Consider the following 18,360-nt stretch of genomic DNA (forward strand, 5'->3'; position numbering starts at 1 on the left):
GAAACATCACTTTTTAGCAGCTTAACAAAATATGGGATTTTAATCTACTTTCTCAAAATTCTTGACATTCATTACACAAGTTGGTCAGGTTATTTAAACAGCTTATTATAAGAAAATATCCCAATGATGAATACCTTGGCTTCAAAAGGCTAGAATAAAGGACTTTGCTGGCAAAAGATGTAAAGAAGCCATATCCAGAAACAGAGAAATAGCAGAAAAGTAAGCCACAAGGGCAGAATAAAGGCTGAAAAAGCAAGAAAGATAATTTTTTAGGAAGATAGAAATAGTAAAGTGCTATTTTTTTAAATAATCTATGGAAACACTTTTCAAGAGGTCATGCTTCTAATTATAATCTGTTCTTTATAAGACATGTTATATGGTTGGGGGAAATAAAGTAAAATATGGCATCAATATCAACACATTAAAAGAAATATATCTATCAATTGTGGATTAATATCAGCAGCTTATTAGTTTAGAATGTCATCTCTAAATGGATACATTTAACATTTTACTTCCAGGAGGCTAAAATCTAACTTTGTAACATATTCCAAATAAATCGTTTTGATCAAAATGCTCTTTTACAAAAGTTGCAAAATAATTGTTACAAAAAAACCCTCACTTTATCTTCAATTCATTGCCATCTAAAGAAAATCAGCTTATGATACTTTGAAATGTGAATCTTCAGGCTGGATGGTCACAATTTTGCAAAATGCCACTCAGTTTTTCCAAACACTGCTATTGGTTTGCTACAAATAAACATCTCCACAATTAAGAAGATTCAGCAGTAGTTTCCAAATTAACTTTTAACGAGGTACAGCCAAACCAATGGATAGAGGCAGCAAGGCTGCAAAGGTCAGTGGTCAAGATGAAAATGATGGTGGCTGAGGAGTATGTGAAGAAGGGGAGTCAGAGTTTGCTGCTGCTTCATCCACTTCTTCAGAGTCCCAGACTTCACTGTGAAGGTAGTCTGCAAAGAGGGCCTTTGCTCGATGCAGTATCCGGTTAAGGTTGTGTTTCCTGACAAGTCGGTCAAAATGCATGGCAAGTTCATTTGTAGTCAAGTTATTCTTCATAATGTGATCACGATGCTCTAACAAGATAGACAAACACAAAAATAACATGGAAAGGATTACCTTTACCAAATTCATGAGGTGGGGCAGAGAGATGGGAGGAGTGTTAGGCTGCAGTTTAGTGTCATCCTTTTGAGGTGTTGATACACCCTATATATCCATCAGTGAAAGAGGTTGAAGTTCCTCCCCTGCTTGTAAGCAAAAGGAGAAGATGCTTTCGGCCATTGCACAAACAAGGTGAGGAACCTAGTTTGCCTGTGGGTGTAGATGGGGAACTCAACCGTTTGTTGGAAAGAGAAGGAGACACAGCTCGCCAATTGGGCAAGCAAGGAGAGCCTTTTTCATTTTGCAATACAGGAGAGACAACTCTGCCAGTGGTAAAACAAGGTGAGGCTGCTCTCATTAGAAATGCAAAGAGGCGATGCTCTTCCATTGGTCTGGCAGGTGGTAAATTGTGTTGTCTCCCTTCATTTGGAGGTCGATGGTGATGCTAATTTACCACTGGGGACTGTCTACCACTACTACCAGCTTTTCTTGCAAATATGGGAACACGGTGGGTATCTGTGATTTTTCACTAGCTGTTGAATTAATCAAGGGCTCTTGCTCCCCAAAGTCTTCCTCACTATCTTCAGTTTGCTGACGTGAAGGAAGTCTGTGGCCAGCCACAGAACAGTTTAAAATAGGGGCTTAGCACATCTGTGGGCATATTCAATTCTTCATCCATATCAAAGCTTTCACTGTTCACGGGCACTGTAGTACTTGAATTCTCAAACTGGCCTGCTTGTTCAGGGGGTGCAGGTAGAGATGTACTGCTCTTTCTTTTGTCTTACGTCCTTTAAATCATACTCCTCCTTGGCATCTGCTGTTTGTTGGCTCCTCAATGACTTTTGCTGACTTTTCCCCTCACGTTTCCACTTGGTCCTCTTGCATGAAGTTGTGGTATTGAACATAGTCTGGCTTAAGCTTTAACAGTTGTTTTTTTGCTCCTTGTTCCCTTTGTTCAACTGGATGCATTACTGGCACTTCTTTGAAAGATCCCACACCATCACCCTCCTCCCGTCCCTCCAAGAAATCTGGATTTAGTCTTTGACCCCAACCTCTTGGCTCCATTAGACTCTGCTCATGGTCTTGGCTTCCTAATTCCTGCTCTTGAGTGGGCCTCAACATGTGTCGATACCTCTGCCTCTCACTTGGGTTATCCTCGGCTCCTGTAGTTGTTCTCTCCCATTGCTCAAAGGGCAGTCCAACCAACTCCACCTCAGTTTCAGGAGGATCTGGGGGCAGTGAGCTCCAGGTGACCTCAAGCATGCGTAAAGCATCTTCAAAGGCAAATTCTCTCTTTAACTCCAAGAGCAGCCAACGGTAGCAGAAGAACAGATCATCTGCTCCTTTGGAAAGCAAGTAAGTATAGAATTCCGGGTCAGAGTACCGTAACAAAAGTTTCAAATGTTGGAATTTGACTGACATGAGGTGTCCATCTGTGTGAAAGTTGCCTTCTAGTCTCTTCATGATACCACAAAAGCAAATGAAAGCATGAGCTTCATTATCCATCACAGCAAGGATTGGGGAGGCAATGTCACTCATACCTTGACAGTAGGATACCTATTGAAAATGGAAGAGAAAGAGAAAGCGATCCACCATATATAAATAAATTGGTATTAAAATAATATCAACATAGGCAAAATATTTGGGGTAAGTAAACAATGCTATGTTAATATTCTCTTCCAGTTTCATTAATAAGCACACTGCCAAAGATATACATTTTGGACAAATTATACATCACATAAACAGGTAAAGGGCACATTTTGTCATGTATTTGATAAGGTTAAACTAATAATGTAACATCTTACCACTTTGTAAATCAAATACAGTATTAGGGATGTCACAAGAAGTGATACTTCAGTATTAAATTGAAACCTTCATACTAGAAATGTAACAGTACTGTACGTTTTAAAGAATCAGTATCAAATAAAACTTGTTGCTGCACTGATTAGCAACTGAAAATAGACATATTACTTCAGAAGCACAGTAATACATGATAAAAGTGAGAATGAAAAGTATAAATAGAAGTGCCTCATGGTGCTACAGCACCACATTAACACATCTCAAAAAGAAAAACTGAAGAAGTCATGTCTGGAAATGCTTTGTGTTTGAGGCAGGAGAATTTTGGCAAGATTGGTGAAATGATGTTTATCATTGAAAGAAAAAAATAGCAAACATACACAGGCTTTCATTATTGACACTTTTATTCCATTATGGAGATGGCTCAGAACTAGATTTAGTAGTGGGTCACAAAAGGAATTTTTCACACGCATCCACAATTAAGCATAAAAACAACAGGTGCAGTAAGTAAAAACTGAGGCAGGTTTCAAACAAAGTGGCTGTTTGACTTTTGTACACCTGCAGTGAAATGAGCTACTCTAGTTGATAATACCAAAATAAAATGTTTTTAGTGTTTAAATTCTATGAAGTTCGGGAGTTGGTCTCGTCCGATGCGAGAGATGGACGTCTGTAGTGGAGCTCCGCTAGCAGTGGGGCTATTTTTCATATTATTTGCTTATTATTCTGAGATATCCTGTATTTATTCAACCCGAGAGGGACTGCTACAGTATATGTAAGCACATATAAACATGGCCAGCAAGAAGGGGGTTCGAAAGAATCGAAAACTAAAGCTACATCAAGCTGCGATCAGCAAGCCCCAGTTCAAGATCGGCCTATCAGAGACAGACCTGGATCAGATGGGCGAAAGCACAGACTCCTCGGGACCACAGTCCGCTACATCGTCGCCGGCTGAGAGCGAAAAGGGGAGCGAAGGTGCGATCATGAGTGCAGATGTGGATAACTCGCCGATTGGAGAAGATTACCTGAAACTGGAAAGGGCTGGGAAGCAGCGGGAACACCGGCTTCAGCAAAGTCTGCTGCTTCATCTACGGTACAAGAAGGCACAATTGAGCTATCTGAACTGAAAGTGTTGCTCGCTGAGCTCACGCAAGATATAAAGAAAAGCGAGAAGGCTAATGAGAAAGCAACGGCAAAGGCACTTGAGAGACTGAAACAGGAATTGAAACAGGAGATGAAACAGGCCAATGAATGGCTGCGACAGGAATTCCAACAGGAAATCCAACAGGCAAATGAAAGGCTGCGTCAAGAGGTACAACTTGAACTTCGACAGGTGCTGGGTAAAATTGAAGAGCGCATTCAGAAAACTCGGTTAAACTGAGCACGCTTGCTGATCAATTGGAGCATCTTAAGGAGACATTCACGAATCGGATCGAAATGGCCAAACATTTAGCTGCCAGTGCCGAGGAAAGAGCAGTAAATGTCAGTTCCGAATGTAAAAAACTCGGAGAAAAACTTGGAGACAGACTGGCTGCTTTAGAAGATGGGAGTAGAAGGTATAATGTCAGAATTGAAGGTCTGCCGGAGAATCGAGAAAGTTCAAACCCTGTGAAATTGGCAGCTGAACTTTTTCTAAAATAATCGGGCGACTTTAAAGCAGAATCTGAGATAGCAGCGCTTACGCGTCTGTGATCAAACACCGTCAGACCCGACCAAGATCTTTTATAGTTCGTTTTGAACGATTATCATTTAAGCTAGAGGTGATGGCACTCCTCAGAAACAAGGAAGATATTATATATGAAAATAACCACATTCGTATCTTCCTGACTTCTCTCCAGCAACAGCTATTAAACGCAGCCTTCTATAATATTAAACAGCGCTACGGCAAGCCAGTGTCAAATACAGCCTCCTGTATCCGGCAAAACTGAAAGTGGAATGGCAAGGTCATTTCTATGTTTTCGCTAGCAAGGAAGAAGCAGAAAATGAATTAAGAAAGCTGATCCCGGGACTATTCTGATACATAATTGTGAGTCATGGCGGTAAATGATAAAGCTAGGATTAATAATCTACTGTCTGATCTATTCATTTTAAAATACGGGTTTTTTATCAGCATATATTCTCATATATTCTTATTATTACTTAGTATTACTAGGGGCTATATGTTTATGTTTTATTGTGCTTAATTACTTTTTCCTCCTTTTTTTTTTTCTCTTTTTCTTTTCTAATTATTTCATGTGTACCCTAAATGAGACTGTTCAATATCATACCCTTGGTTTACTGTTATTGCTATTACTGCATTAAGACTTGTTATGCTTATTTTGGACACATCTTTAACACCATCACCTGGGTTTATTATCTGGGGGTATCATCTTAATGCACTAAAATTGCTGAAGATTATATATATATATTAAGTGCAAAATTCTTTTTTTTTTTTTCTTTTTAAAGACTATATTGGTAACAGATATCTCTATCTTTTAACCTAAAGCGCCACTGCATGGGGGCTTTTGTGCTTTGGACGTGCTCTGTCTCTGGGTATGTCAGAGGACTGGGACTGCTGAAGTGGGTTTTAGCCTCACTGGGGAGGCAAAAAGGAGGGTGGGGGTTAAGGGGGAGAGAAAGAGAGCAGGCTTGATCTATACCTAATCTATCATCTCAATCTTTATAATTATAACTATCAACGTAATAATAAGCTGCATGGCAACAACTCTTGGGGAAATAGGAAATTAAGACCTAAACTATTTCACTTCCAGTTAAGACTATAAAATGACATCAAAAACTCAGAATCAGTGTCTCCATGATGGGACAGTTAACTTCGTAAGCTGGAATGTTAAAGGCCTGAATCACGAATTAAAGAGAAAGAAAGTACTTTCTCACCTAACAGGTCTAAATGCTAAAATAGTATTTTTACAGGAAACCCACTTACTAAGCAAGGATCAGTTCCGGCTGCAAAAGACTGGACTGGCCAAATGTTCCATTCTAGTTTTACAAAGAAAACTAGAGGGTGGGAATTCTCATACATAGAACAGTACCATTTGTAGCATCAGATGTAGTATTGGATCCTGAAGGGAGATATGTAATGGTCATGGGAGACTTATCTAACTGTAAAATGATTTTGATAAATGTTTATGCACCTAATGTTGATGATAAGGAATTTATACAAAATTTATTTGCATCCATTCCCAATCTGAACACTCATAAAGTTATAATGGCTGGGGACTTTAATTGTGTTTTAAATCCACTTTTAGATAAGACTTCCTCCACAGGGGGAACGCAACTAACACCGCAAAGATAATTACAAAGTTTATAACTGATCACAACTTATCAGATCCCTGGAGGTTTTAAACCCAAATTCAAGAACATATTCTTTCTACTCACCAGTACATCATTGCTACTCAAGGATTGATTACTTCTTTATAGATAATAACTTCTTGCCTAAGATTAAATCTTGTAAATACGATGCTATTGTTATTTCGACCATGCTCCTATGATCTTGGAGCTGAAATTACTAAGCCCCATACACTCACCCGCAGATGGCCTCAACCGCTTCTATTAGCTGACGAGAATTGTACTGAATTTATATCCAAACAAATCAAATTCTTTCTAGAGACAAATACATCCCCTGAGATCTCTGCAGGAATACTCTGGGAAACTCTTAAGGCCTTCTTAAGAGGACAGATTATCTCATATCTTTCCCACAGAAATAAATCCGAGCGAAGAAAGTAGCAGAGATAAAAGCGAAATTACTAAAATAGATGAAGAACATGCCAGACTACCAAGCGAGACTCTACATAAGAGGAGGCAGGCTCTACATTCAGAATTAAACCTCTTGACAACTAAAGAAACTGAACAACTAATTTACAAATCCAGACATCATTATTATGAACATGGAGAGAAAGCTAATAAGCTTTTAGCAACAAATTCACAAGCAAGATGTACGCAACGCAATCTCGTAATCACTAACACGAACGGAGATAAAATCATCGAACACAAAAATATAATGTACACTTTTAGAGACTACTATAAATCCCTATATACTACTGAGTTTAAAGAAGACAATATACAATCTAATGCATTTCTGGATACATTACAGATACCACAAATTGACGCTTTTAGTGTGGAGGAACTTGATAAACCTCTGGCATTATCAGAATTACTAGATGCTATAAAGTCACTCCAAGGTGGAAAAGCAGCAGGCCCTGACGGCTACCCTGCAGAGTTTTACAAGAAATTCTCCGCTCAGCTAGCTCCCCTCCTATTAGCAACATTTACAGAAGCCAGAGATAACCAATTTCTTCCACAAACCTTTCACCAAGCATTAATCACTGTCTTTCCAAAACAAAATAAGGACTTATTACAATGTGCATCATACAGACCAATTTCACTTCTGAATAACGACGTTAAAATACTCTCTAAAATCATAGCTAGAAGGATGGAGAAAGTGCTCCCCTCGTAATATCACAAGACCAAACTGGATTTATTAGGGGCCGACACTTATCTTCAAATCTTCGACGCCTGTTTAATGTAATATACTCACCAACTAAATCAAACACCCCAGAAATATTATTATCATTGGATGCAGAAAAAGCATTCGACATGATTGAATGGAAATACCTTTTTACTATATTGGAGAAGTTTGGGTTTGGCCCGAACATTTGTGCATGGATTAAATTACTGTATACTAACCCAGAAGCTTCAGTTTGCATCAATAACATTTGCTCAGACTACTTTAAACTAGAGCGTGGCACAAGACAAGGATGCCCTTGTCACCGCTGCTGTTTGCATTGCCATTGAACCACTGGCAATACATTGTCGAAATACTGATCAGATAAAGGGGATTAGCAGAGAAGGACTGGAACAGAAAATCTCATTATATGCAGATGATATGGTACTGTATATTCGGACCCAGAAAATTCTGTGCCTGCAGTCTTAGCAGCACTCACAGAATTTCAAAAGCTCTCTGGTCTCAGAATTAATCTGAATAAAAGTGTACTCTTTCCAGTGAATTCTCAAGCATATAATATTAGATTAGACACCCTACCTTTTATCATTGCAGAACAGTTTAAATACCTAGGGTAAACATCACAAGTAAACATAAAGCTCTATATCAACAAAATTACGTCGTCTGCATGGAAAAAATTAAACAAGACTTGCATAGATGGTCAACCCTTCATCTCACACTAGCTGGAAGAATTAACACTGTTACGATAAATAGTCTTCCTAAGCTCCTTTTTTTATTTCAAAACATCCCAATATACAGTGGTGTGAAAAACTATTTGCCCCTTTCCTGATTTCTTATTCTTTTGCATGTTTGTCACACAAAATGTTTCTGATCATCAAACACATTTAACCATTAATCAAATATAACACAAGTAAACACAAAATGCAGTTTTAAATGATGGTTTTATTATTTAGGAGAAAAAAATCCAAACCTACATGGCCCTGTGTGAAAAAGTAATTGCCCCCTTGTTATAAAATAACCTAACTGTGGTGTATCACACCCGAGTTCAATTTCTGTAGCCACCCCCAGGCCTGATTACTGCCACACCTGTTTCAATCAAGAAATCACTTAAATAGGAGCTGCCTGACAGAGAAGTAGACCAAAAGCACCTGAAAAGCTAGACATCATGCCAAGATCCAAAGAAATTCAGGAACAAATGAGAACAGAAGTATTTGAGATCTATCAGTCTGGTAAAGGTTATAAAGCCATTTCTAAAGCTTTAGGACTCCAGTGAACCACAGTGAGAGCCATTATCCAGAAATGGCAAAAACATGGAACAGTGGTGAACCTTCCCAGGAGTGGCCAACCAAAATTACCCCAAGCGCAGAGCCGACTCATCTGAGAGGTCACAAAGACCCCAGGACAACGTCTAAAGAACTGCAGGCCTCACTTGCCTCAATTAACGTCAGTGTTCACGACTCCACCATAAGAAAGAGACTGGGCAAAAACGGCCTGCATGGCAGATTTCCAAGACGCATAAACCACTGTTAAGCAAAAAGAACATTAGGGCTCGTCTCAATTTTGCTAAGAAACACCTCAATGATTGCCAAGACTTTGGGGAAAATACCTTGTGGACTGATGAGACAAAAGTCTGTATATATTTTTGACAATCGAGTAGGAGACCGCGGACGGATTTTAACACACCTGGGAAAACATTCGCCGGCAGGGAATGGCGGGGTACTAACTTTCTCCTGTGCTTACAGAAAAAAGGGCGCTCCGCCGCCATAAGTCGGCTTTGCCCGCACTACGTTTACTTCCGCCCTTCCTCCGCCATCTTGTCCTGACGTCATTGGTCCCAGCATCCCTCACGGTTCCTTCCCAGTATTCCCTCCACTTCCGGCTCCTCCCCTCATAAAATGGCCGAGCGCATTTTGAACTGTTTAGTTTATGTTTGACCTGCTTTTCTTTTTTGCATTATTGTGGATCGTCTACAATATACGGGGCCGGAAAACCCCAAACCTTTGTGCTCTCTCCTTTTGGAATTATTACAATATATATATATATTATATATATATATATATACACAGAACACACAAATATATAATAGAGAGAGAGAGAGAAGTTGGGAGTATGCACTGATACAATAATAATATTTATTCATAAACTAATTAATCTACACATTATTTTATATTTTTAAGAGGGATATTGTCAGTGTACAGACCAACCTTAAAGTCAAGGATTATCAGGCCTGTTTTGCCCAGAAGACAGCTAGATTACATACATTTCAAGAGAAGTTTTCAGGTCTAGCTAGAAGCACGACACTGTACAACACAAGTCAAATCTGTACTCATTCCTTGGAGACTTTTATACTACCAAGACAGCAGAACACAGAGTCAAGAACAATATTACAGTACTACAAGAAGAGGTTGAACTGTACCTAGAATAAGCCATGGAAGATATTAAGTTCAACCCTTATCAATGGTGGAAAAACAGACTTAAGGTGTACCCCTTGATGTCTTCTTTAGGAAAATGTTACCTGGGGAGTCATGGCACTTTTTATCCTATCAGAACTTATATATTCCAATTCTGGAGATTTATTTACAGCACGTAAAGCCAATCTAAAGTAGCAGAATGAGGATATGATGATTATTAATATGAAAGCCATGCACTTGCTAGATGACTAAAAACTTATATGTAAAATATCCAAGACTAAACTAAATTCACAAATCACCATCAATTCACAGCTCACCTACGTTAAAAGGCAATGGACCTGCCAAAAATGTATTTTCTCCACAATTGCTGCTAATGGGAGAATTTACTTTCACCTAATCTAGTGAAAACTAGCGATATCTTAATTCTCATGTTAAAATAAATTCATATTAGCCTAACGTTATTAATATTCAGCAAAAGAGATTAACTCTTTATAAGGCAAGTGTAACTTTATATGTGAATGTAAATTCTGCACTTCATGTTTATTTTATTACCAAAGTTGCTTTTTGCCTGTCTTCGGGAATACAAAGGTGCTATATCAGCACCGCACCGACACAGACTGACACGAGGCGCGTGAAAAGGATAACAAAAGATTTTATTTTCTTTCAGCCTTGGGACACATCTTCCTGTGTCCCACTGGCCTACACAATCCCCAAAACACAAACAAGTCACCAAAGCAAACATAAAACAGACTGGTCACCACCACTCCTCCTGGCAGGCTTGTCCTCCTCCTCCCACTCACTCTGGCTTCCGGAGTGGTGGCTGCTGGCTCCTTATATTGCCCACCCGGAAGTGCTTCAGGTAATAATTAACCTAAATTCAGGCTGCACTTCTGGGTGTGGCTGCTTTCTAGCCCACATGGGCTTGTTAAGCTATGCAGCTCCTCCTGGCAGTGGCTATGGAGTCCAACAAGGCTGCACTCCGAAGTCCCATGCCTGTGGTCCTGATGCAACCCAGGGGGGCTACCATCAAGCGCTCCGGGAAGTAGTGTGCCAGCCCATGGCAAATCCCTCGGACCAAGTGTCAAAGGGCATCCCAGCCGGCATGGGCCCTGGCCATCCATCACAGTGGTTTAACTAACAAAATATGTTTAACTTTTGATTATGCCAGCATCTTGGTTGCTAAAATGTTGCTGTGCAATTTTGTGTGGATACCTTGGAGTATTTCCGTTAAAAACGGCAGGCTTAACTTCAGTTTGCAAATTCCTCTCGTCTAGCACCAAAAACATGCAGGCCAATATCTGTTGTGCTCTCTTGGTAAGTGGAGGGAAATGTGCATGATGTAAATATTTTCAGTTAAACGAACATAAGCATACAGAGCATTACATCACTAGAAAGCTATTAAACTAAAGTTTTACATATTTAATTGTATTAAACATAAGAATTTTTATGTCAATCGAACTGTAAAAACCACAATACCTACATTGCAGTTAATATAAAATGAAATCTAGACCTCTACACTGTATACATTTTTGTAAGAGCATTTATTAGTAAATGACTACTAAACGATAATTTCTAAAAATTAAAAAGATTACATTTGTACACTTTGCTCAGAGAGGTGTGTGTGTGTGTGTGTGTATATGTACTGTGTCTTATTTCATGTACAATTCATGCAACATTTGGAACTTTTAAAATAAAGCAATCATAAACATTTTGATTAAATCATTTCAGCAATGAGACATAGACTATTCTTGACCAAACTCCCTTTCCAGCACATACCTGGGGGTGAGTGATAGCATATGTAGTTAGCAAATCAGTCAAGGAAGTTAGATGAGGACTGTCTTCGGAGCCAGCATAGTAAGCATGAGCCCTGTCTGTTCTTAGAACATCTTTAAGTACATTCCCACGGATGAACTCCAAGTCCTCTGGGGTTGCCCTTTGGTTCCATTCTCCTTTTAACCGGTCATACTCTAGAAGTCTTCCCTTTTCATGTAGTCCATACGTTGCTGACCAGTTAGCCCATCTGGATACACATTTAGCAAGTAGCGCCACACCACCTACACCAACAGCAAAAGTCAATAAAAGAAAAAAAAACTTAAATTTACAGAGTGACACAATGTACTTTTCAATACATTTTTATTTTGGGGCAGGACCAACCTTTCTCAGAGATGGCTCTACTCCACCATGGTATATTCTTAGGCGGAGATCTTCAGGTCGGCTTAGCTGGCCCAAATGATTAAGGTAACTATGGAACTCTGAGTCTGTAAGCGGTGGCTTAAAGGTTTCACATCTTCTCCCATATGACCAGCTTAAAGCTTGTTGAACTCGAGATATTGTGCACTAAAACTACAAACAGAAAATGTACAGTTAAAAACATCTTTTAAAATTGGCAGTATGCAGCTATACAAAAACCTTTTTTCCTGGTTTTAATTTGTTTCAAGCTCACTTCGTAACATTACTGTGTACATAAGGGTAGTCTGTCAGTTCTGCGATCCAAATTCAAAGAGTTAGGTACCAAGCTGAGGAGCAGAACTGACAAGGTAGTCTTCTCCGAAGTTCTGCCTGTGCCACGCCAGTCCAGGTAAGATTGAGGAGATTAGAAGGCTTAACGCGTGGCTCAAATCTTGGTGCAGGGTAGAAGGGTATAGGTTTATGGGGCATTGGGACTCCTTTTGGAACAGATGGGACCTGTTCGCCGTGACGGGTTACATCTGAACCGGAGGGGCACCAATGTATTGGGAGGCGATATGTAGGCTAGTCGAGGATTGTTTAAACTAGGGAATGGGGGGGCAGGGAGTTTAGGACAGGCCAGATTTAGATCTATACATGGAAGAACAAACAATGGTGTAGAAATAAAAATGCATAGTAATGTAAATTTTAAGCAAACACGTAAAGATAGAAGGATTAACACATTAAAAATAGCTTGCCTTAATGCTAGAAGTATCAAAAATAAGGTAAGTGAGTTGGAGTTGTATGTAGCAGAGCACAATTATGATATTATAGCAATAACGGAAACCTGGCTAAATAACAAAGATGGGGATGAGTGTAACATAGAGGGATACACATTAATAGGAAGGATAGACAGAACAGAAAAGGAGGTGGGGTTGCTGTTTATGCCAAACAGGAATTAAATGTAAGTCATCTTCAGTTGGATGATGAGCCCCATCTTAGTGAGGACATGTGGCTTCGCCTGGAAAATATTAGGGAAAAAGGTCTCATTTTAGGAGTGTGTTATAGACCACCCAATTCAGACAGTAATTTCAACACACATCTTTTAGTAATATCAAAAGGCAAGTTTACAGGGGATATTATAGTCATGGGGACTTTAATTATCCAAATATTAACTGGGATAACCTTACAGATGGAGGAGCACAAGAGCAGGAGTTTTAGAAGTAATCAGCGACTGTTTTTAACACAGCATGTTAAAGCACCAACAAGGGGTGAAGCCTATCTGGATTTAGTATTCTGTAATAATCAGGATAGAATTGAGGGTGTAGAGGTGATTGAACCACTAGGGTCAAGTGACCATAATGTAATACAATTCTCAGTATTTTGTAAGAGTACAGATGCAAAGACTAAAATTGTTAAGTTGAACTTTAGTAGGGCTAATTTTGAGCAGATGCACAAAGTCTAAGTAGGATAGACTGGGATAAGCTTTTAAATGTGGAGACAGTCGAGGAGCAGTGGAACAGGTTTAAAATGTTTTACATGTAATGCAGGACAGATACATACCTAAATTTGGAAGTAATAGGAAACTAAAAAATCTCCACGATGGATTAATAAAGATTTAAAAAGAAGTTGCAAAGGAAAAACTGCTGTATAAGGCATATAAGACTAATGACTGCAAAGAGAACCGTGGAGCGTATGAGAACATGAGGGCAACCATTAAGAAGGATATCAGAGAGGCTAAAAGACAGTTGGAGAGGAATATAGCAGATAAGGCGAAAGAAGACCCCAAGAGATTCTTTCAGTATTTTAGTAGTAAAAGAACAGTTAAGGAGGAGGTCAAGTTCATCAGGAATAGTAAAGGGAATTAAAAGATACAGACAATGAAATAGCAGATGCCCTAAACTTACATTTTTCTGAGGTGTTTACAAGTGAGCAAGTGGATAACCTGCCAGAGGTAAACACAACTACTAAGGAGGTACTGAGGGATTTGGAAATTGTAGAGGGAGAAGTGCTGCTCAGATTAAATAAGATGAAATCAAACAAATCACCAGGCCCAGATAATATTTATCCTCGTGTTCTTAAGGAGGCTAGTGAGTACATATATAAACCCTTGACACATATTTTTAGGAAGTCACTGTGCACTGGAGAGATTCCAAAGGACTGGAAAATGGCAAATATCATCCCATTATATAAAAAGGGTGACAGGGCAGATCCAAGCAACTATAGGCCAGTAAGCTTAACAAGCATCACAGGAAAATTAATGGAAGGAATTATTAAGGATAAGATTGAGCAACACATGACAAGGACAGGAGTTATTCTGAACAGTCAGCATGGGTTCAGAAGGGGAGGTCGTGTTTTACTAACATGTTGGAATTCTATGAGGAGGCAAAAAAGGATACGATCAAAGTGGAGCTTATGATATTATTTATCTGGACTTTCAGAAAGCATTTGATAAGGTGCCACATGAGAGGTTGGGCATCAAGTTAAAAGAAGTGGGAATTCAGGGTGATGTTTTTAGATGGGTGCAGAATTGGCTCAGACACAGGAAGCAGAGGGTGATGGTGCGAGGAACCTCATCAGAACTGGCGATGTTAAGAGTGGTGTTCCACAGGGGTCAGTGCTAGGGCCGCTGCTATTTTTAATATATATAAATGATTTAGATAGGAATATAAGTAACAAGCTGGTTAAGTTTGCAGATGATACCAAGATAGGTGGATTAGCAGATAATTTGGAATCCTTATATCATTACAGAAGGACTTGGATAGCATACAGGCTTGGGCAGATTTGTGGCAGATGAAATTTAATGTCAGTAAATGTAAAGTATTACACATAGGAAGTAAAAATATTAGGTTTGAATACACAATGGGCGGTCAAAAATCGAGAGTACACCTTATGAGAAGGATTTAGGAGTCATAGTGGACTCCAAGCTATCAACTTCCAAACAGTGTTCAGAAGCCATTAAGAAGGCTAACAGAATGTTAGGTTATATAGCACGATCTGTGGAGTACAAGTCCAAGGAGGTTATGCTCAACCTTTATAATGCACTGGTGAGGCCTCATCTTGAGTACTGTGTGCAGTTTTGGTCTCCAGGCTACAAAAGGACATAGCAGCACTAGAAAAGGTCCAGAGAAGAGCGACTAGGCTGATTCCAGGTCTACAGGGGTTGAATTATGAGGAAAGATTAAAAGAGCTGAGCCTTTACAGTTTAAGCAAAAGAAGATTAAGAGGTGACATGATTGAAGTGTTTAAAATTATGAAGGGAATTAGTACAGTGGATCGAGACTTGTATTTTAAAATGAGCTCATCAAGAACACGGGACACAGTTGGAAACTTGTTAAGGGTAAATTTCTGCACAAACATTAGGAAGTTTTTCTTTACACAAAGAACGATAGACACTTGGAATAAGTTACCAAGTAGTGTGGTAGACAGTAAGACGTTAGGGACTTTCAAAACTCGACTTGATGTTTTCTTGGAGGAAGCAAGTGGATAGGACTGGCGAGCTTTGTTGGGCTGAATGGCCTGTTCTCGTCTAGATTGTTCTAATTCTAATTCTAAAGTTTGTGAACCCTTTAGACTTTTCTATATTTCTGCATAAATATGACCTAAAAACATCATCAGATTTTCACTCAAGTCCTAAAAGTAGATAAAGAGAAACCAGTTAAACAAAATGAGACAAAAAATTTTATACTTGGTCATTTATTTATTGAGGAAAATGTTCAAATATTATATATTTGTGAGTGGCAAAAAGTATGTTAACCTCTAGGATTAGCAGTTAGTTTGAAGGGTGAAATTAGAGTCAGGTGTTTTCAATCAATGGGATGACAGTCAGGTGTGTGAGTAGGCACCCTGTGTTATATGAAGAACAGCTTCTATCAAAGTCTGCTCTTCACAACACATGTTTGTGGAAGTGTATCATGGCACGAACAAAGGAGATTTCTGAGGACTTCAGAAAAAGAGTTGTTGGTGCTCATTTTGAAAAGAAAAGGTTACAAAACCATCTCTAAAGAGTTTGGACTCCACCAATCCATAGTCAGACAGATTGTGTACAAATGGAGGAAATTCAAGACCATTGTTACCCCTCCCATGTGTGTGTTTGACCAACAAAAATCACTCCAAGAGCAAGGCGTCTAATAGTCGGCGAGGTCACAAAAGGACCCCAGGGTAATTTCTAAGGAACTGAAGGCCTCTCTCACATTGGCTAATGTTCATGAGTCCACCATCAGGAGAACACTGAACAACAATGTTGTGCATGGCAGGGTTGCAAGGAGAAAGCCACTGCCTCAAAAAAACATTGCTGCAATTCTGCAGTTTGCTAAAGATCACGTGGACAAACCAGAAGGCTATTGGAAGAATGTTTTGTGGGCCGGATGAGACCAAATAGAACTTTTGGTTTAAATGAAAACGTTATGTTTGGAAAGGAAGGAAACGCTGCATTTAGAACCTTATCCCATCTGTGAAACATGGTGATGATAGTATCATGGTTTGGGCCTGTTTTACTGCATCTGGGCCAGGATGGCTTGCCAGGAATGATCAAAAGTTACCGGAAATGTTTAGTTGCAGTTATTGCTGCAAAGGGGGGTCACACCAGATACTGAAAGGAAAGGTTCACATACTTTTGCCACTCACAAATATGTAATATTCAATCATTTTTCTTAATAAATAAATGACCAAGTATAATATTTTTGTCTCAATTGTTTAACTGGTGGTGTACGGTGGCAGTGGTAGCGCTATGCTGCTCGCAGTTAGGAGACCGGGTTAAGCACCGGGTCCTCCCTGCGTGGAGTTGCATGTTCTCCCGTGTCTGCTGGGTTTTCCTCAGCTCCGGTTTCCTCCCACAATCCAAAGACATGCAGGTTAGGTGGATTGCGATTCTAAATTGGCCCTAGTGGGATGGATGGATGTTTAACTGGTTTCTCTTTATCTACTTTTAGGACTTGAGTGAAAATCTGATGATGTTTTAGGTCATATTTATGCAGAAATATAGAAAATTCTAAAGGATTCACAAACTTTCAAGCACAACTGTATGTTTACAAATTTCTTACTGGTCTTTATTTGTTTAAGCTTGCTTTTGTGAGTTATGAAGTTTTATAATTTATGTCGATGCATATTACTTTTTAAATAATATTTAAGTTTGTTTTTAGCTGTGCTACTGTGGTTTTATTATGCATCGTATGATTTGTATTCCTGGTTTTAATTTATTACCTCACTTTTGTGAGAGTGTCTGTGATGACTGTTTAGTAACATTTTTCATGAAAAGTGCTATATAAATAAAATGTATTTACTTACTTATTAAACAAATTCTTGCAGTTCTTTGGATTCTTAAATCCAAATCATTATAGAACCACAAATAAATGTTACTAGTTATCCTATCGATTCATTTGGTAATATTTAATTAATGTGCTGACATGGAGGTTCTTACAGCTCTAATAGTAAAGTTTACTTATGTTTAAATGCTGAGGTAATTTGAAACTATGCCTCAAAGTAATCAAATGATCAGTTTCTAGCTACTACCAGCTAATAAAATAATTCAACTTTAAAATTTGATTGTCAAAAAGGATCATTTAATGAAAATGTTATTGGGCTTTTCTCAATGAAAATTTATGTTTGACCTAGATCTATATATAAATCACTCTGCTGAAAGAAATAATGATTGTTAAATACAGAAGATGGGAAAAGGTGCATGTATGTAAAAAAAAGAAAAAGAAAAACTATAGTTAATTGGAACCTCTAAGCATCTGTCAAATCAATCTGTTTTTATTTTATTATACTTTTATTATTTTAGGTATTTTATATGACAGTGCTCTCATTTGTAAATTAAAGAAACCTTTTAAATACTAATAGAGTCATCAAGTGCATGGTATGCTGCTGTTGCTTTCCTCTAAATCATTACCAATTTAAAAATAAATAAATAAGTGAAATTAACAAAGCAGTGTAGGCCTGTGTAACTGTTTACTACAACTGAGCAAGTCAGTCAAGAAAGCAATCCTCCTGTAAATACTGAAGTTAAAGAATTTTCTTCTAGAGAAATGTATATCACTGACCTCCTCACTGAGAAAAGTCGTTTCTACAGATATTTTTATATTTTGTCATCATTAAGAAAATTAAATAAAGAGAATATTTACTAAGGTGTTACAGGTATGTAATCAAAGAATGTTACAATCTTACAACATTCCAGGCTTTATATCTGATGGGAGATTACAGTTAGATTTACTGGACTTCACAGAACTGGTTGTAATTTTTATTTTTGTCATGTGGTCAGCCCATGTTCCAGAAGGAATAACAATCCTATAGCATTTTTACCTGCAGCAGTGTCACAGACAAGTCAGGGACTTGTATAGTGTAACAGGCAAAACACAAGACAGATTGAATGCACAAATGCCATAGAGAAGAGTTTGACAGCTTCTGGTCCCATTTT

At 38.6% G+C, this 18,360-nt stretch overlaps 1 pseudogene; it reads right to left on the reverse strand.

The window, feature by feature from the left end:
* Positions 1-832: 832 nt before the first annotated feature.
* Positions 833-12,116, reverse strand: LOC120522466 (annotated as a pseudogene).
* Positions 12,117-18,360: the final 6,244 nt, after the last annotated feature.

The sequence above is a fragment of the Polypterus senegalus genome, unplaced genomic scaffold (genome assembly GCF_016835505.1).
Source record: "Polypterus senegalus isolate Bchr_013 unplaced genomic scaffold, ASM1683550v1 scaffold_2284, whole genome shotgun sequence".
In the NCBI taxonomy this organism is placed as follows: Eukaryota; Metazoa; Chordata; class Cladistia; order Polypteriformes; family Polypteridae; genus Polypterus; species Polypterus senegalus.